This window comes from Equus caballus, chromosome 2 (genome assembly GCF_041296265.1).
Source record: "Equus caballus isolate H_3958 breed thoroughbred chromosome 2, TB-T2T, whole genome shotgun sequence".
In the NCBI taxonomy this organism is placed as follows: domain Eukaryota; kingdom Metazoa; phylum Chordata; class Mammalia; order Perissodactyla; family Equidae; genus Equus; species Equus caballus.
The window spans coordinates 105,422,768-105,444,261 of record NC_091685.1 but is presented as its reverse complement, the minus strand read 5'-3'; positions in this window follow the sequence as shown (position 1 = coordinate 105,444,261).

Below are 21,494 nucleotides of genomic sequence, written 5' to 3'. Positions count from 1 at the left end.
TACATATATAAAATCACTGTGTTGTATATCTTAAATGTACACAATGTTATATGTCAATTATATCTCAATAAAGCTGGAAAAAAACACTTTTTGTCTAATTTACATTGTTAGGATATAATACAGAATTAAGTTTTAATCCTGGGGAAGAAATAAATTACCTGACAATTTTGAATAGGAAGTGGTCATTCTGGCAGCAGCAGGGGGAGAAAATTGTAGTTTGGTCAGAGAGAAAGCAGGGAGGCAAGCTGAGTGATAAATATGGGGGTTTGAGACATGAGGGTAATGAGACTTCGGGTACGCCTTGAAGCAAGGGCCTACAGTTTTCAGTTATGAAGGAGAGAGAAGAACCAAGAATGTCTCCTTAATTTTTTTTTTTGTATTTTCCTGAGAAACGATGTGCCTTTCACTGAGATATTAATAAAGAATGCTAATATTTATCAAGTATTTAATATGTATATTGACTCGTTTGAATCTCACATTAACTCCATAGGTTGGTATTTTTATTATTCCTATTTCCCAGATGGAAAATTTAGGAACAGAGAGGTAAACAGCTAACCACTAGATCATACGACCAGTAGTAACTAGCACAGACAGAATTTGAATATCTGTAATCTCTTAACCACCATGCTTTTAAACAGAACTGAATGGAAGGGAAGACTGGAAATAAAAGTTTAGGTTGTGGTAATGCTGATTTGGCTATTAAACATAAGATAGTCATAACGGAATTTATTAGGAAATATTTAGATATTTCCATTTGGTGTAGGCGATGTGTCACAGAATGGCACTATGTGTAACTTTTTTGGCCTCCCTTTGCCTATCGTTTTGGAGCTTCCAACTGCCTCCAACACTTGGCGATCAAAATGTATTTTCTTTACCCTAGTGAAAAAACTGTGAATAAGGAATGCATTATCTCAGGCCATATCACTCTCAAGAAAAGGGGAGATTCCTTCATATTTTGGATCTTTGTGTCACAATTTGGTTATATCAACAATTATAATTCATATTTTTACATAGAACTTAGCTTTACGAAACACATTCTTATACTTTGTATTGTTTTTATTTTAATTCTCACATTAACTCTACAACGTATATAGTATAGGTATTATTATTGTTGTTTCAGAAGTGAATCTGCTTATCCTCAAATAAGTTGTGACTTGCCCAAGATTTAACTGAAAATCAGCTGCAAAGGTGAGATTGTAATGAAGTTTCTTTAGTTCATATTGTCCTTTCTAAGGGCTTTAGACACAACATTAGAATTGAGAGTTCTGTCAATAGAGTATCTTGAAACATACTTCTATATAGTGTAAGGACACATCTGATGGCATTGATTTTGTAGTTGGTTTTGGATGTATATGAAAAAGACAGAGATATCTAAACTTGATCCTCAGTCAACACTGTACCACACCCATAACATTCTCAGTGAGAAGAAATCACCAAGTGTTTGGAAACAAGAGGCGTATATACATTGTTTATTTCCAAACCTCTTGAAACTCCCAGCCTTGGAGAAGTGGCCTAGAGTATGGCAAGCATTGAACTTACTTTTCCCATCTTTGGACTTAAGCCAATTGTTCACATAATTTCTTCCCAGTAGTACATCATTCTTACTCGCGGCATTTCCATGGCCATGTTCAGATTTTAGACTTCACTCACTGTGGTACAGGACAGAGTTGCTCAAATTTTTAAGCCTATTTCCTCTTCTGATAAACACTAAAGCCTTTCTAACAAATAGTCCTCCTCCCCCTCGGACCCTGGAGATTAAGAAAAGAGCCACCACTAACCTCCCACTGGAAAGCACTGACCTGTACAACATGTGGCCTCCTTCTGCACCTGGGCTCACAATGTATTCTCTTGACATCTTATCATGGCAATGCTGAGAAGAGGCAAGGAAGGACAACCCACAGGAGAAAAGATGTAAGTGAATCAATCTTTTCTTTCCAAAGCCTACAGAAGGGATGACTTAACCCATTGATCTCACCTGTAAGCATCCCCACGATGAAGATCTCTCCCAAGATGCAGGCAGCACTGCTCTCCTCGCACGCTTGTTACAGGAAATAAACAATTCAAGAGAATTTAATATTCTTGAGGCAGAATACAAAAATAAAGGATGTAAATAGAAAGCAGGTGACATAGCGAAAAGTACGTTTAACGCTGAGAGTTAACATGTGAAAACTGAACAACTTGATTCCTTGTCATCAAGCAGTGTCCTTGACCCAGATGGTAACTTAGTCTCCTCGGGGTTGGAGAAGATGGGAACAAGAAAGTTGTGAGATTAACAGTGGGAAAAATAAAGGCACCACAAAATGTTTTATTATGTTAAAACATAAGAGAACACAAATGTTCTCTTTACTTTTTAATTTTAAAATGCTAAACTTTTAAATGGTTAAAAACAATAGCTATAAACATGTATTGCTTTATTGCTTACATCTTTCCTCGGGGCACATTCTGTTCTTCATTTCCCTTACTTGTTCTCTGGTCTGCAGTTTTGAACAGCAATTCACTGCAGAGATCCCTGGGTTAAGTAGTAAGGGAAATCATTCCGGCTTAAACATGTTAAGTTTGCATGAGAACACAGAATTCTAGAAGAAATTGAAACTTACAATTGTGCTTAATTGGCTTTAACCCTTCAACAGATTGTGGAGAAGTACATTGGGTAACAATATATACTGTTGCTCCGTGCAGATGTTAAAATGTAAAATCCTTTAAATGCAAACAGCTCTTGTCACTCCATCAACCATTCAAATTGTCAGAGATGTATCAGCCAACCCTAACTACCCTCTGCAGGCAATCTGGAGCCAGCCTGCTGTTTAATAACCAGCATTTAACAAGAAATAACATGTAGATGTGGTGTGTGGTTTAAAACATTGTGTTAAGCGTCATTAAAACTCAGTCTCCTAAGAGCCTTATTAAAAAAGTCCTTTCCTTACCATAATAAAACATTTCTCTGTGACTATTTCGATCTAGCTGCTAACAATACAAACAAAATGCCTCTTAATTTAGCATCCCACTAGAGGGCCATTGTGATTGTAGAACTGTAAAGGCAGGGAGAAAAAAACAACCCTAAACTACCCTTCCCAAATCCCACCTAATCAGTGAAACTGAAGCACTAGGAGCCTTTGATTTCAGGATTTATTTTTACAGGTTTTTTTTCTTTCTTCCCTTATACTCTATGCACCATTATTATTTGGGGCTGTGCCTTTGTTCAAGGACTGGAAGGAAAGGTTGCTGATGACTTAGAAACGGGCCCTGCTTCATGGGGTCAGCAATCTGCATTCAGTGGCTGGGCTCATACAGTTCTCAAGATAATATATACATGAAATTTCTCCTGCAGGAACTCATGTGCTCTTGATGCTACTATTTATTTGAAAAGAAAATGAAATTTCTTACCCTACAATTAATTTGAGGCCCTCCCATCCTGTTATTGCAAGAGGAAATACATGCATAATTGTGTCAATTAATAGAGATAATCATTCAAATTTTCTACGACAGAAATGCAGAAGAATTCGATTCTGTTTCAGATCTTCCTCCTTTGAAAATGTGTATGGTAATTTTTTCTGTACAGCTATTCCCACAGCTTCATAGACAGTTACAGAGGGAACAAAATTGACAAATTGCAATAATATTTTGATAGAATATGCTAACAAATTAGATTTAGGAAGATATCGTTCTAATATTTTTGTCTACTGAATAGCTCTTCTAACCTGCAGCATTTAACGCCACTCAAGTGGAAGTATATAGGATTGTAAGTGGTTGGTTGATGGAAATTGACTTTTGCTTTCTTTGGAAATGACTACTAAGGAAGGAGAAATTGTTCTATCTCGTTTTTAGTTAATCTTACCTACACAATTGAGACAGGATGCTAAGCATAATACTTTATTCTCATTCATGCTGTTTATCCAAATGCTGGAAGAAGTATTCATACCCTAGATTCTTCAAATTTCCCTGAAACATAAAATAACTCTCCAAGGTTTGAAAAGGTTCATGGTATTTGTCACTAAAATGTATTGAAGTTCAGGAATATAGTATTTGAGATTCAACAAAACGTATACATCACACTTTTTAGTTAATGGAGGATGACTTACCTTTAAAATATATTTGAATAGTTGGAAATATTTGATATTCCTCACAATCATCAAAGTTGTCTCTAGTTGGGATATGTGCTTGGTTTTTTATACTCCTTTAGTAATATGAACCATAAATATTATTCTGAATATTAGTTAGTGGGCCATGCAAACTAATGAGATTACTCTTCTTGTAAATTTCCTCTAATAACATTTAGGTTGAATCATATGAAATTGCAATTTCATAGTTCAAAAATGGATGACAATTGGCAGTTTCATATGATTCAGTTGTCTCCTTCTGAGATTAAAGTGAATTACAAATTAATTTTAATACCATTTGCTCTGAATATAAATATCAAAGTTCAAATAGTCTTTCCTCACAAAAGGATGACTCCAAAACATATGTATTGCTAGAATACATTCTTCCTGAAAACTCAGAAGAGAGGACCCATGAAAGCCTTATCAAGAAGCCAAACATTTCTTTAAACCAGTTCAATTAGAAAGTAAATGCTGATGGTGAAGAATGAGAGAGATGAGAGAATGAATTATTTACTTGCCAGGGTGATGTGTCAAGAGTTCCCAGTGTCCATTAGAGGAGAATGTTGTATTTTCACTCTTTGTCTTATCTCTGAATAGGTAGTACGGTGAATTCACTATTTTTTCACCACATTAAAATTCACTCAGGGTCCAATAAAATCTGCCAGGTGATTCCTAGGAGGCCGCTGGGGAGAGAGCCATTAGTGAAGTGCACAATGTAATTAGAGCATAGACTGTGAAATCCATTCACACCACTATGATATGAGATATTACTGGCATCTGACCGTGCATTTCTTTTGAAATCTCTCTATACCATCTTCCTATGTGGCATTTTCCTTCCTCTTCTCAGGCAGTACGTGTTTCAACAATTAAAGAAGTTACACAATGTTCAATCTCAATAGAAAGTATGTTATCTAAACTCAGCCCTTTAGAAAGCTCTTATGAAATTCAGAGATTTATTTATTTATTTATTTTTTGAGGAAGATTAGCCCTGAGCTAACTACTGCCAATCTTCCTCTTTTTGCTGAGGAAGCCTGGCCCTGAGCTAACATCCATGCCCTTCTTCCTCTACTTTTTTTTTTTTTTTTTAGATTTTATTTTTTCCTTTTTCTCCCCAAAGCACCCCCGGTACACAGTTGTGTATTCTTCGTTGTGGGTCCTCCCAGCCGTGGCATGTGGGACGCCGCCCCAGCGTGGTCCGATGAGCAGTGCCTTGTCTGCGCCCAGGACTCGAACCAACGAAACACTGGGCCGCCTGCAGCGGAGCGCGTGAACCCAACCACTCGGCCACGGGGCCATCCCCATCTTCCTCTACTTTTATATGTGGACGCCTACCACAGCGTGGTGTGCCAAGCGGTGCCATATCTGCACCCGGGATTCCAACTGGCGAACCCCGGGCAGCCGAGAAGCGGAACGTGGGAACTTAACCACTGCACCACCGGGCCAGCCCCAAATTCAGAGATTTAATATAAATTAGATTACTATGTTTTAACTTATAAATAAAATTTCGCATAAAGATTATAATAATTTTCCAGAAATAGAGATGCTCACAATATATCTTGGTATGTTATCAGGTATTAATGTGCAATAAAGATATCCATGCTAAAATGTGAATTTCCATTCATTTAAAACCAAGTTTTTGAATGCCCATTCACAGGTTATACTAGGCAGTGTGGATCTAAAAATGCAAAGATATAGACTTTGCCTCAAATTATTTGTTGCATAATGAGTAGACTAAAACACAAACAAAAGCACCAACAAGAAGTGCAAAGGGCAGTGTGACCACAAGAAAAATACCTTTGTTTACCCAGAAAATACTTTTTTCTTGTTGAGACTTGAAGACTGGGAAAATGGTCTCCAGACAGAAGAGGCAACAGGAATAACAAACACACAATTACAGAGCTTTGAAGGAGCTTGGGATGTTTGGGTAAGTAGTGAGGTCTAGATCATATGTTGTGCAAAGGAATATAAACCTCACCCTTTCTGGGAATGGGAGGCCATTGAAGAATTTTGAGCAGATGAGGAAGATGGTGAATTTAACTGTGTGATTGATTTCTCGGATGGCAGTGTAGATTGAAGAGGGGGTAGACTGAGAGGTGAAGTGTGACTCTGATAGCCCAGTAGAGAAATGATAAATGTCCAAACCAGTGTACCTAAAGTCTGATGAAGGTAAGAGGACGGATAAGAGAGATATTTAGGTAATGGAGTTAATTGGATTTATAATTGATATGGTATAAAATGCAAGGAGAATAAGAGAAAATATTTAGAATGATGTCTGGCTTAAGCCTCATATTTTTCTCAATTATCATCTATATCCTGAAGACTATTGAATATATTTCCCCAGCCCATCCTTCCAAATTCTCCATTTTTGTTTCTAATATCTACTTTAAACTCATTGTGACCAATTGCTCTCTTACTCCCAGTGATGTTCTCTTTTTACTGTACCTTACCTCGACATATGGTACCATCATTTATTTACCTATTAGATCAAGCCATGAAACTGCTTGTCAGGCTTCCATCTCATTCTTCTTCACTCCTTACATTCAATAAATTACCTAGTCCTATTGATTTTCCTTATAAATATTTTCTCAAATCTGTCCACTAGTCTTCTTTCCCGCTGCCATGAATTTCTATCCCACATTCTGCCACAAGTCTAAGCTACCAAATTTCTCCTCCAGACCACCGAGATGGCTTTTTAATTGGTTTCCCAACCTTATCTTCCTTCTCTCTTGCTCTCCAATTCACCCTTCACACTGAAGCCAAGTGATCTTTCAGAAACATAACTAGACATATTCAAAATCCTTTGTGTGGGCTATTCAGCTTTGGTCTCTGCCAACATCTCAAGCCAAATCTCACACCATTTACTACCTCCTCCATACATACAACTTCTATGACTTAGCTGTACTGGCATCTTGTTTTTGCTTCAGCAAATTCACATATATTTTTCTCTCTTTCTGAAATGCTCCCTCTTTTCTCCCCTTACCATGAGTGACTCTTACTTCTGTTTCTCAAGTCATCTTAGGTATCACTTCCTCCAGATTAGGATAAGACCCCAGTAATAAGTTTAGATAATGCTCCAAATCATTTTGTTGTATTAGTGAATAAATACTCTTAATAAGAGGCGATGTAAGAGTATAAAGTTGGAGTATAAAGTTTCAGATTGGGATGGTCCTAGATGAAGGGATAAAGTTGAATGGAGGGAAGGGAACTTAGCATTTAAGAGGTAAAGGATCTGTGGGGTTAGTTTGTTATGTGGGTCAGAAACAACAAAATTAAAGGCCTTCAAGATAACAGTAAGCATTTAAGTGGTGAACAATATGGAAAATGAGGTATCAGTAAAGAATGTGTAGGTGTTCAATAGAGAGTGGCATAGGCTGATTGTAAGGACATTAAAGAAGGAATAATTTTTGAAGAACTGTATGATCCAAAGACCTGGAAACAGCAATGAAGACTAGTAGAATGCAAATATGGTTATTGGCTTTGTGGAATTTATTTAACAGGGAATATAAACCAGGGAGCTAGATGTATGGACTAACATGGGAATGAAAGTAATAGGAAAGATATGAAGGATGGTTACACTTGGTGAACGGCAATGGATGACAGTAGAAGAAACAGAATCTCTCATTTTGAAGTTCCTGAACAGAATTTAGATTAAAATTATTCTGATGAAAAAACTGAAACAGCGTCTATGTGGTTGGAGAGGTAATACTTACATCCTACTGTTGAATCTCAATTTCTTTGGAAGAATAAAAGTGAAACAGGTCTCTAGGTCTAAAAAGTAGGGCATAAGACAGGCGGTGTTAAAAATCACTTGGAGCAGGAGTCCGCAAACTATTGCCTGTGCACTGAATCTGTTCAGTCCTTATAGATGAATAGGTTCAATCCCTATAGATGTTTTTGTATGAATCCTAAGCTAAGAAAGTGTTTACATTGTTATATGGTTGAAAAATATCAGAAGAATAACGTTTATATTGACTGCATTATAATATGCCATGCAGTGTTCTAAATCTTTGCATTTGTTAGCTCATTTGATCTTTACAACAACTTTGAAATACCACAATTCATTTTTAGATGAGGAAACTGAAACTTTGTGATAAGTTAAATAAGTAATCAGAGATAATACAGCCAATGTAGTTTAACCGGAATTGAAACTCAGAGAGTCTTACCGCAGAAACTGTGTTTTAATTTGCTTTCCCATAAGAAAAGTTACCCAGCACTATGAGGGCAGTGTGCAAGTGCGAATAAGAGAGATGAAGGAAACAAGTTGTGGTGCAGTCCCGGATGAACTTCAGAGAAGCAAGGAAAGACTGTAGGAGAATGAGACGCTGTTTCTGCCATGATGATGGAGAATTAACTTAGAATCCTAATTAATCAAAAGGTTTCCCCTCTCCAAGAAAATTTCCATTCTTCTCAGTAGAGTTTTGTTACAAAAATCTTGCTCAATTATTATTGTTATCATTATTATCATCATCATTTTTCTTATAATACTTTGAATTACATCAATTGAAAATTTGTGGCAGTTTTTTTTTCCTCTCTTGTTTTCTAAGTACCTTGATTTTGTCTCTTGGCTTACAAAACCTAACATATTCACTATCTGGCCCTTTACAGAAAAAGTTTAACAACTTCTGACTTAGAGTAATAATCTGCAAGTTACTCAATCTCAGCTAAAAAATAAGATAAACCTGGAATATTTGAGACCATGTCTACCATCAATATCTGATAAGATCAATCGCACATTTTTGCATCATATCATACTTAGACTTCTCTAAGCAGTCCTTGATCTGGTTTTTTATCACTTCTAGTTTCTCACTAACTGGAGGAACCAAACCAGAACATCTTCCAGAGGAGGAAGTTTGCTTTCTCCATAGAGGATTCTGCCAATGAGATGTACATCTGTTCTCGGCATTTGAGGTTTCTTTGTTAGTTTGTTCCTCCCTCACAGCCAATATCAATTGTCCCCTGTGCATATACTCACTTCATTTCTGCCAAATTTTATCAGATGTTAGTTGTGTTATTGAGAAAGGAAGATGGACAAAATCCAAAATCTCAAATCAGCTGTCTCCTGCTAATGCTCACCTTAATTCCTAGGGGAAACACATATACAGAAAATTCTTTGTGTAAAGCACCTCATATCGACAATTCAGTGTCAATCAAATTTCCTCCCAGTGTGTACATGCTGTCGTATTTGCATGTAATAAAGAAGCCTAATGTAATATCCTTATTGTTTCCAAAGCTAAGATTATAGTATTATATTATTCTCAGTTCAATTTTTAAATTTTTATGTATCAATGTATCTAAGACAAAATGAGCTTGATGTTATTGATGTAAATGGCAAATGCCATCAAACCCAGACAGCTAATTTTTAGTCCAAGAAAGTCAGTGTGCTTACTGTCTAGGAGAGAAAGTTGTATAGAGCCCATCACCTTGAGAGGACCAGTCAAGGGACACAGTTAGCCAGAGGCAAGCTCCCAGGAGAGAAGCAGGAAAATAAGTTTCCTAAAATAGCTCCCATTTCTTTCCCAAATCACTCTCCAGAGATCTCCATTGACTGACCCCATAGCAAGAGGGCACCAGGTGAAAAGCAGGGTAGAAAAGAGTGGGGAGTAAATTTGGAGGGATATTCCTCATTACTTCCCTTTCCTTATGCAGTCAGTAAATACTCCCCAGTGTTTATGTACCTGTCCTTGCACTAGACCTGGATATAAAACAGGAAGTGAAGCTCATACATGGTCTAGTCCAGAGGCCATCCTGGTGGGTAGTAAATGGGATGAAAGAGTTACATCAAGGAGTGCTAGGGACAAAGGGTACAAAATATATGTAGATTAAATAAACAGTTAAGAATCACAAATGAAGCATTGTTCTCTTTTGTTTTTATTTCGACAACAGATGGTTGAATGAAAAACTCCAATAAACTTAGAATACTGATTTAATAATGGAATATTATCAGTAAAGCTCATTTAGAATATGTAATTAGATTTCATCCTTGATTATATATGCAAATACCTCCTAAGAAAATAACAGCTTAATTTTGGTTCAGTAGTCATTTCAAACCTTTGAACCTCTAAATTTTTGTGTAGTATAGTAATCTATGAAAGCGATATGAGTTTATGAGTGGAAAATTATACAGTCTTAAGTTCTTACTAGGAAAATAAATAATACTACCATGGAGAGAGGGAAAGTTCCTATAGAAAACGTATTACACTGAGGTATAGCTCAAGAGAAATCAATAATTATCAACTTTTGGTGCATATTAAAGTTAATGTAATAAAATTGATACCCCGAATACTGTTACTAAAAACGCCATATCAATAACAGTAAAAATAATATCCTATAAAAATATAAAGAGCCTACTCAGAGAAAAAAAAATCTGTTGCTGTTACATGGTAGGTTTAAGATTCTCAAGAGAAAAGATTTAAATTGAAATCTCAAAGATGATTCTGTAGACTAGAGTATCACATATCCTGCTTGTGGTCAACTAGAATTTCCATAAAACTTTTCCGTTAATTTACTCAAAGCTAAATCTTTCTCTTAAATGTATTTTTTTGAAAATCCTCACATGTAGGTACATTGTATATCAATGTAACTATGTTAAACTGATTTGTTTTTGTTTTGTTTTGAGTCATTTATTCTAGTTTATAATATACTTTATTCACGTTAATTCTACCATCTGGCATATTAACTATTCTTTCTCTTTTTGTTTGGATCATAATTTTCATGACGATAGACTCAATGCAGGAACCTGTGGTGCATCAGTAGAGACATTCCTACGGGCTGACAGAGATTAATTAAGCAGCATCAGCTCCAAATTTATCTAACTGCATAGTTTTGAACCTTTCTATTTTTTTAATTCTCTTCAATGCATATCCTTAAGTATTTATGGAGCCCTGACTACGTGGAAGAAACTAGCCAGGAGATGGGAACGCAAAATGAAAAAGCCATGATCTCTACCCCACAGGCTAGCCAGGAAAAGTGCCACATTTGCAACTTACTGTGGTTAATGTGGTAAGAAATACAGAAAGCCTCATAAAAATGATGACGCCTAGAAGCTTCAATAGGAAAAGCACATGGTTGGTTTAGGGGCTCAAGGTATATGGCTAACTTTTCTCATCAATTACTACGCGTCAGGAATTGTTCTAAGTGCTTTATATGTTAGCTCATTTAATCCTCACAATAGTATGAGACCCTTGGAGATGGGTCTCAAGGTCACATATTTAGCAATTTGTAGTCTGGATTTGAACAGTTATTCACTCACTAGGGCCGGTGTTCTTTGGGGCCAAATTTGAATACCCATAAATACCAAATTAAGAGTGATTAACTTATTCTTGCTAGCAATAGGGAAGTATCAAAAGGTGATTTAAGAGGGAAAATAACTAATTCGGTTACATGTTTAAGATAATTCTAGAGTCAGTTCGAAAAGTGGAATGGATTAGGACATTGAAGGAGACTGGAAAAACAGTTTTTGACTTCTGAATTGACGGGAGGAGGGACTGAGCTATGGCAAGGTCTTAGTTACCCTGATTAGTTCCACCTCCACACCCATCACCCCACTTATGAACCGGGTCAGAAGAACTCCTAAGAAAGCAGTCTTTCTATTCACCCCTCAAGGAAGCTCCTCCAGTTGCTACTCACGAAAGCTGCTTGCTCTGCACTATTTGCAGACCTGCCACTTTTGATTTCATGCTTGCACATGATAACTTGTACTGTTTCTTGATGTCTTGGACTTTACTCTTCTAAAATACAAATTTACTTCCCTAAAGTCATAACTCATCCTTTCCCACTTTTGCACCAGCTTTGTTTCCTGGAAATCCTAATCTGCGTATGACCTTGGCCCGGAAGTTTGAAATGGAGTGGAAAGCATGTTGAAACAAGAAACGTGATCCTTTCAAAGACCTCATTGAACCTCAGAATAGATTTTGAGGCATTTCTCTTTCCCTGCTCACCTCTTATAAGTCTCCAAGTCCAATGGGTTTTATCTCTGCAGCACGTATGTAAAGATTTAGGTCAATACCACTTAGGGTTAACTAGGAATGTCATAGTCCTCTGTTATGCCTATTGTAAACATCTCCTCTAAATTTTCTATGAGATTTGCCTCTGTGGCAAATTTGCAATCTTTCATGGAATGGGAGCAGTTAATAATGTATTGGCTATTCTACCTATACACATTCTTACATGTGACGCCGGATGTGGCAATGTGTTATTGCAGCTAAAGGCCTCATCCTGGCTAGCAGCCATCACACAGAGAGCACAACAGATTAATTCATTGTGATTTTTTAAAGTATTTGCATTCTTAATATGAATTATTTGTTTAACTAACACCTTCTGCCTTAACAAGGGGTGTTAGCATATGGAAGCATCTGTTGGGCCCTGCCTACTGATGTGAAATGCAAGATTTCTGAAATATAAACATTTGCACAGATATATGAACACACAATCAACAGCTACAATCGGCATTGCTCTCATTATACAAATGGTTTTGGGGATAAAAGTGTAAAACGAATCACAATTCAGGATGAGATAAGCCCTCATTCTGTGTAAGTGTTGTCTTTAGCTCCAGTATATAGCAACTAATCATTCTAGTCACCACAATAATGCAGTTGGTTACACAGTTGGATTAACCAGAGGTATTAGCAGTAATTTGCGAAAGCTTGATGAAAGAAATGACTTTGTAAAAGTAGGTCAGAAAATTTAGTGGGGAGGTAGAAGGACAGTCCTCTGTACAGAAATAAGTAGAGTCAGAATTTGATATATTTGTCTGAGGATTTGTGATGCATCTTCTAAGATACATGTAGGAAAAAATCAATTATAATATAGAAATGTGTAAATACAAAAGTATATTTGAAGGAGGTTAGGGTAGAATCAACTTAGTACCCACGATTAGGTGTTTTCCTTGAGTTTGAAAGGTAAGTGAGAGTCAGTGGGGAAGTCAAGTAAATGAATTTCTTGTAGTGTATAAATCAATAGTGGAGGAGTTGACTATGGTCCGACAGCTTTAGCTATAGCTCAATCATAGAGTGTTTAGGAGTGAAACCAAACAAATATACAATCGTAAGAATCAAAAAGGAATGCATTGATGCAAGATATATCTCGGGGAGAAAAGGTTAAAATAAATGAGTCACAATCTTTTGAAACTGTGAGCACTTTAACAGTATTAATAATGGAATAGATTTTAGGGAAGGAAAGAGGTTTTGCAATTGAGAGTGAGAAAATAATTTCTGTATAGAAATATTAAGTTTGAGATATTGACGGCAAGTAGAGATATTTCAAAAGCACCAAAAATTAAAAAAAAAAATTTAAAAATAAGGTCAGGCCTCCATCAGTAGAAATATTCAGAAAATCTGGATCTTATTGGCTGACCAGCAGATAGACCAGATGCTGTAAATTTAGTTTTCCATCTGTGTAGCTTTTCCAGTTTTATTGTTAACATTGGCTCCTTTTAAGAGTTCCTGGTATGTGTGTGTGTATGTGTGTGCATACATGCATGCACACATATGAGATTCCTGCTGTCTTGACACTCTTTGTCGGTTTTGTGGTGCTGAGCATCAGCATTGGAAAGCAGGCAACAGCAGGTTGAGTGCTAAATGAAAAGTGTAAAAATAGAAGTAGCAGACTCAATAATGTGGTGAGATCTGGAAGACAAGGGGATTAAGGGAAAAGAGCGACTGCTCTTTTTCAATATTTACTTAAAAGATCTGACGGAGTAAGATATAACCATTTGCCGTATGATTAAGATAAAAAAAAATAACCACCAACCTTAGAAAAACTGTTAGGCCCCAGTAAGCACCGCATGACACCCTGCCCCTACTCAAAAGTCCACCTGGGATAATGAGAGCTGAGCTTAAAAGAAGAGTAGGCTCAGACTTTGCAGATGGAACATTCTCAGATAAATCATGACAATCTCAAGAAGCAAGTAGAAGCAGAGAAAGAAAATGAATAAATGACTTAAAGATTTCAAATGCTTACAAAAATACATACCTGAAATGTCTGTAGGTGAAAATATTATTTAAAAGAAATGCCAATTCTTGCTACTCAGGTTTTAGCATAAATACAATTTATTTTATATGTCAGGCTAAGGAGCACATAAGAAGAAGCAGAATTTTTAGAAGTGAAAGGGATAAAGAGAAACTCAGTACCTGAAAATCTTGAGATTCCATAGTCTGTAAAAATATATTGTGAATTTAGGAGAACCATTTTAACCCTAATTAGAACGGAATAGAAATATAAACTCTAGAGAAAAGAGTTGTGCCCCTTTACTGAAAGCCTCAAATACAAGGTTATTATCCAAGTTCATTATTTTTCTTTGTTGTAATGCTGTTTTCTGTATCCTAATTTCATATCAAACAAAGTAATTCCTGACAATTGAGAAAACTGGATTTCCTGTTTTCCATTCAAGACATTTTGTAATAATTATTCCCCCTTAAGAGAGCCCTCTGTTCTCTTTTTGAGCCCCTTTTCAGCTTCCTGTTTGATTTTTTTTAAAGACATTGACTTGTGTTTTCTTTAACACATTTTTATTTTCACTTTGATATTTTTTATTTGATTAGTAATCTTGTGAAATTATTTCCTAAGTGAAAGCTGGACTGTCTCTGAGGGAGTCAGCTTCCAAGGTGACTAATGGGAAGTCATTTTTTATGTCTACCTATTATTTTTATGTCTTCCCATTATTTTCCAGGCATAGGCTCCTTCCCATCTTGGAAACTTTCCTGAGATCAGTTTCTAGGTCTCATTTCAAACCCCGTCAGCCTATCCCCAACTTGTCTGCCCTCCTTTCACTCTTAAAGAAACCCTTCTTTCTCTATCTAGTTTCCTTCAGAGCAACTCTCACTTTCATTTTTTCTCAAACTCCATTTCCCTCTAATTCTTTCATGATAGTCTTGAAGGCTCATCAAACCAGGATCTGAATCATTAGCAAGTGAAAATGACTTTGATTTCTTTGAGAATTTCTAAATTAAACTTCAGGAACAGAGGACAGCATTCTCATTTCACTCTGTTAGTATGACAAATAAAGAAAATAAAACAGCAGATTTTCAATATTCAAACAATCCAAACATTCTAATCCTGCCACAGTTTATTGAGTGATTAACTGATGTAACCGAAGGCTTATCCCTTCTCACTTTCCACCACAGAGGGTGGAAAACCTTTCTTGCAGCTTGACGTGGCCCTGTGACACGGTTCTGTCCTGAAAGGGAGGGAAGTCATCTGGTGGTGATGGTGGTAAGGGGTTTCTGGGATATCTTTTTCTTTCTTTGTAAAATGGTTGAATGAGAGTGAACATGGATGTGATACCTGGAGAGGCAGCGTGGTCTCTGTCACCATGAGGCAACAAGCATGCAGATGAAAAGCCATATACTGAGGATGGTGAAGCAAAAAGATGAAGGTCCTGGGTCACGGATGGTGTCTCAGAGCAGTGGAACCACCACCAGTAACTGTTTACCTTCTTACATTTCTTTTTGGGTAAGAGAAATTTCTTTGCTCCATTACTTATCTGGTTTTCCGTTACTTGCAATCAAAACTCATCCTCACATGCTGTCCAAATCTTCATCCTCATGAGTACGTGCCCTGGAGTCATTACTGTAACCAAGCCAACTGTGTCCCTTATAGAGGAGGACTCTTGTCCAATTTGTGGCTCTGACTGTCAGTGTCCCCTTGGGAGAAAAACCTGTTTAACTTCAGCTGTGTCTCTGGTTCAGACACAAATCTATAGTGTCGGAAAGAAGAACCTTAGGCAGGATACTATCTTTTCCTCCACCCCACTTGAACAAAACCACTTTCTGCCTATGGCTAAAATCAGTCATGCAAATTGGCTTCTTTTGTGTTAATTACCACTTCAGGAGACATGTTCAGACACATCTGAATCCCTACTTTATCCCAAGTGGGGGGTCCAGTATTTTTGTTATATTTATACAGCTTATTTAATTAAATGTGTCTGGAGTGGCAGTATGTTATTCAAAAAGTCTCAAGTAGTGACGCCTCTTTTCTTACAGAGGTTGAACGTAGACTTTTATCTGTATTTTGTCAATCCTAGATCTTTAACTTACCATCATAGGACTTGTGATTTCTTTTCCTTCCACTATTAACTGCTTTACACCTTTAGGTGTTCAGACTATTGGCAGAGACTTTTCTTACAGATTATCATTGCTCTCTTGTTTTAATTTATTTCCTTTTCCACTTTGATCCATTTTGTAAAGTCTCTCAAAGTTTTTCTTCTCATTTAAAGCTTACTGACAACTTTAAAGTTAACCTCATCTTGAAAATATTCCTTCCTAGTATTACATGACCATCTATTAAGCAAAATGTGCCAGATATAACATATATTACAAACATTATAATTCGAGTTCAGGTTATTTATTTGTGACATAACATGGCTGAAATTATCAACCATACTCAGGATTTCATGTATTTTAAGAATGTTTAAACATCCTGTTCATATGAATCTGATTTTTGTGTCCTTAAAATTGTTCTACACTTTTTTATGTTAACATAGTGAGGGCACTTAGAGGTTAGAGAGATGAAAGGAGGGACAACCATTCCCCACCTCACTCTGCACTTGGACCATCTGAGTCATTTCCATGGCACTCTTGAAGATCATCTAGCTCAAGAAATTTTTGTAGCGACAAGACTCTTAGCTTATATGGCTTTATATTCTCCATAGCGTCTCCTTGGTAAAAAGTTTTGAAACTTAATTAACTTCCATGATGAACAGTCTGTTGGTAAGGTAATATGGGTAATTCATACAGTTTGCTTATATTTCGGAAGCAGTCAGAGCAGAGCAAAGTAGAGAAAAGGTGGTACCTGTAAGGTCTAGATACACCATCCAACCAGTAACTAGATAAACAATCATGAAGGGAGTTCAACTTTTTTGTTTCCTGGAAAAAGAAGTTGTCATATGTCACAGCTTGGGTTATTATATTAGGCTCCATGTGAAAATTTTGCTCCAGTTGCTGACTAGGGTTTTGTGAGTCATGAGATCTGTGTTCAAATCTCAGCTCTATAACTTGACGAACATATAACTTTGGGCAAGTCACCTCATCGCCCTGTTCCTCTTTCTGCAAAATGCGTGGTTAGCCTGAAATAATCTCCAAGGCTCCTTCAAATGCTAACAATTTTATTCTAGTTCACAAACAGCCCAAATGTTCCTGAAATATTCTGGAATTGACAGTACATGAGTAATCAGATTCTTAAGTGAACAAAATGAGTCATTTTTGGATGTTTACACTAAACATTTAACAAGCATTTTATTCCTCTCAAAATGCATATTTTTAGTTTAAGCACTGAGGTGTAGATTTAAGTGTTGTTGGCATGAATGCTCTGGCCATTTTTATAAAAGAATGATACCCTTGGGAGATTAAAAATTCTAAGATGCAAAAAGACTGGGAGATGTAAACTATATTTTAGTGAACCAACTGATTTTGCCATTGTCAAATGCATTTATATTCACATTCACAATAGATTTCATTAAAGATTCTTAGCATATTTTTACCATATGATTAAAACCTTTATAATGTTTGATGACATCTCTCCTAAAGGAACAAATGCAACAAAAACAGATGTAGAAATCAAATAAGATAATATATCTGAAAAAAATTAAATTATAAAGTGTTATGTTCACATAAAAGTATTACAATTAGATATAATATAGTTACTGTAATTGTATAAATTATTTCTAGATAATTAAAAAAGTCCAAAAATGACCAATTTTGTGTCATATTCATTTTTATTCTTATTACATATTTCAGTAGTCGCAAGCTAGAATTCCATGCTTCTCAGCTGCTGGTTTTACTAACATGTTGATCTAGGCTAAGGAATAGCAAAGCTGATGAATTTTTGTGGTGCAAGCTTTCGTGGGTTTTCTAGAGCACTTCTTGGTGAAGTGTTAGCTCTCTCTAAGATAATGAAATCCCTGTGCTAGCAAGAGTGTAATGGGTAGGACAGGAAATTGAACTTGCACTCTAAGGATAATGGAATGGGAATGTGAAGAATTACACTAGGGGACAAAAGGGTTAGTACTGTCAAATTATGGTCACTAGTGGCAGGGACTGAGTCCCCTGAAGAAAAGGCCCTCTTCAGCAATATCAGGACAGAGGGCGGTTGAGTCAGTTGAGAAGCTGCCATCCATAGATTTATTAGCTTGTCCCATAAGCCATGTAGACTGCCCCTAGCAGCATCCTCTTGTCTCCAGGGGAATGTCTAAAGGGGCTTAGAAGTTCTCCTCAGTAACCCCCAGGTACCTCTTTTGTGAAGACTAAGTCTTGAGAGTGCCAAGAAGAAAAGTTAGCATTCTGATATTGAGTAGATTTTAGATTCCTCCTTTGTGACAAATAAAACACAATGGGAGTACAACTAATTGTTCCCCATGATGCGGACATAAGTTCATTTCAATGCTTGGTCAGTCAATAAATCTATCAGTCTGGCAAATATTGGGTCTTAACAAATATGCATAACTTATAGAGGAAAAATAAAATAAGTAAAGTATAATAATGAAATTAGAAAAATGAATATGTTTTATAGATGAGCCATGTTATTTCAAAAGTTATTCTGAATTCCTCTTCTAGTTACTTGTATGAAAAAATTGTTTACCTTATCCGTCAAAGAATCAAGATTTTTGTTGTCACCCTTTCTGGCCCATCATTCCAGGCTTGGTTGAACATTTTTGAGATGTGGGCAACAGCCTTTACACTATCTGAATGGCTGAAGGCTTAGGATGTAAGGGGTGATGGAAGGTAAGCTGTACTTGGTAAATTGTGTTATTTTTTCTGTAATTCTGGTGATATAATTATGTGCTCTAGGTCAGCCTGCTCCCTATGAACAGAGGATAGAGTTAAATTCAATGAGGCAATAGAAAAATCAGCATTAGAATACAGATCCCCCAGAGTTACACTCAGTTGCTTGGTTCACATGTTGCTTCTGCAGTGGTTCTGAACCTGTCCTAGTGTCTTTCAGGTATTTCAGACATCTGCTAACCAAGCCTGTAAAGGTGGTCTGTGTGGACACAACCTTGCACTATCTGAACTTTCACTTTTTTTTAAACCTGATAATTTTAATAATGTAATGAACTTCTGCTAAATATAAACTTAGCAAGTCCCTATAAAAGCAAATCTCATGACAAAAAAAGGAAAGGGTGGGTAAGATATGACCTGTACATGACTTGAAAGCTTATAGTCAGATTTTCATTGGGGCCATTGTTTTATTTCCTTTGGCTAATGCAGACTTTTTGTACGTCTGCATTGGGAGTCAGTGGTCATCTTTATGTTGCTGTAAGAAGCTTTTATTAGAGAAATTATTAAAAGAATGATTGCCTTAAGTCTGGGCTTGATATTCAAAATCCTTTTCAAATAAACAAATTTCAAAATGGAAAGGACTGTTACCTTTGTTTTCAGGAACATGCAACCTTGACAATTTGTAAAGGACTAAATGCTGCTTAGTGACACTCCATTTTCTGTTGGTCAATGCCATTGACTTTAGAAAATATCTGAAAACAGAGATCTCAGTTCATTGCAGCCTTTTTCCAACTTTCCTACAAAGTTTTCCATCTTTATTTCATTAAAACCAATTAAGCATATTGCACCGGCAGAGATTAATACTGCTAAATGTCAATGATGTGCCTGCTTTGAAAAAATTATTGTGCTGAAGAGTAAATAGCAATACAATAAAAACACCCTGACATCCTCCTTGCAGGAAAGCAGAGAGCTGTAAGATGGCAGGAAGAGTAAAGAAGGGGATAATAATGGCTGATCGCTAAATTGATTTTAGTAGTTTACATTCCCAGAAAATCAGCTGAATATACACACAGAAAACAAAGCAAGCCAAGAAGAAAAGATGGAAGGTTACAGCTGGTGGGTACAATCTTTGACATAAGTGGACGCTGTTGGCAATGCTCTCAAGAATGTGTTGAAAATGAAATAGTGACCTTTCTTCTTCTTTACGGCTCAAAATATCATTAATTAGCAGCTTTCTTGAAAAGTCTTGTTGTCCTCCAGGCATATGGACTATGTTGTTCATCTCCCAAATCTAGTTTCTGTAAGAAATCTCTCACTATGCAGCAAAACATCAGATATAACAGAAATATTTTTCTTAGTTGGAACCAAGGCAACTGGCTGGATCGGCGACCAGCAAACTATGGCCAGGAGACCAAATCTGGCCCACCACCTGTTTTTGTAAGGTGTTCATGCTAAAAATGATTTTTTTAAACATTTTTAAAAGGCTGAAAAAAATTAAAAGTAGAATAATATTCTGTGATGTGTGAAAATTGCACTAAACTCAAATTTCAGTGCCCATAAAGAAAGTTTTATCGGAATACAGCCTCACCTCTTTGTTTCTGTATTGTCCACAGCTGCTTTTACACAACTGTAACGGCAAGGATGAGTAATTGCCGCAGGCACCATGTGGACTGCCAAGCCTGAAACATCTACTATCTGGCCCTTTACAGAAAAGGTTTGTGCACCCTTGAGATAGACAATTATCTAAGAAACAGTTTGAGGCTTGATGTTTAACGTTGAATTGTTTTTCTTTTTTCTTTCTGTATTCATCAGTTTTTGAACACAAAGAGAGGAAGAAAAGTTTGTAGGGGGATAAGAAGAAAGAAAATTGCAAAAGTTGAGTTTTATTTAAGAATTGAAAATTACTCTGCGTATTCATATTGGTCAAGGTTCTCCAGAGAAACAGAACCAAGGTTAGATCAGTTGATCTCTCTATCCATTTATCTATCTATCTGTATTCCTGCACGTCCTTAGTTAGCCTACACATATGCAATGATAAGAGATATAAAAGTTATCTTGGTGAGTTAATTTGCTAGGGCTGCAATAATAAAGTAGCACAGACTGTGTGGCTTAAGCAATAGAAATTTCTTTTATCACAGTTCCAGATTCTAGAAGTCCAAGATCAAAGTGTCCACCGGATTGGTTTCTTCCGAGATCTCCCTCTTTGGCTTGCAGATGGCTGCCTTCTTTCTCACAGTGTCCTCACATGGCTGTCCGTGGGTCTGGGTGTTGTCTGTGTCCTAGTCTCTTCTTCTACTGAGGACACCAACCACATTACATTGCAACCCACTCATATGACCTCATTTTACCTTAATTATCTTTTTAAAGGCCCTATCTCCAAACACAGTCATGTTCTGAGCTAGCTGGTGGTGGGATTTCCCGTATGCATGGGGAGGTGGGAGGTACAGCTCAGCTCATAAAATCTGGCAAATATTCAATGACTGAATATTTTCTATCCCCAAAGAAAATTACTAGATTTTGATCTATTTTTAAACTTAAAACATTTCTGTCAATAAAAAGGTTTTCTTTCCTTTTTTTCTTTTTTTTTTTTTTTTGAAGAAGATTAGCCCTGAGCTAACATCTGCCACCGATCCTATTCTTTTTGCTGAGGAAGACTGGCCCCGAGCTAACATCTGTGCCCATCCTC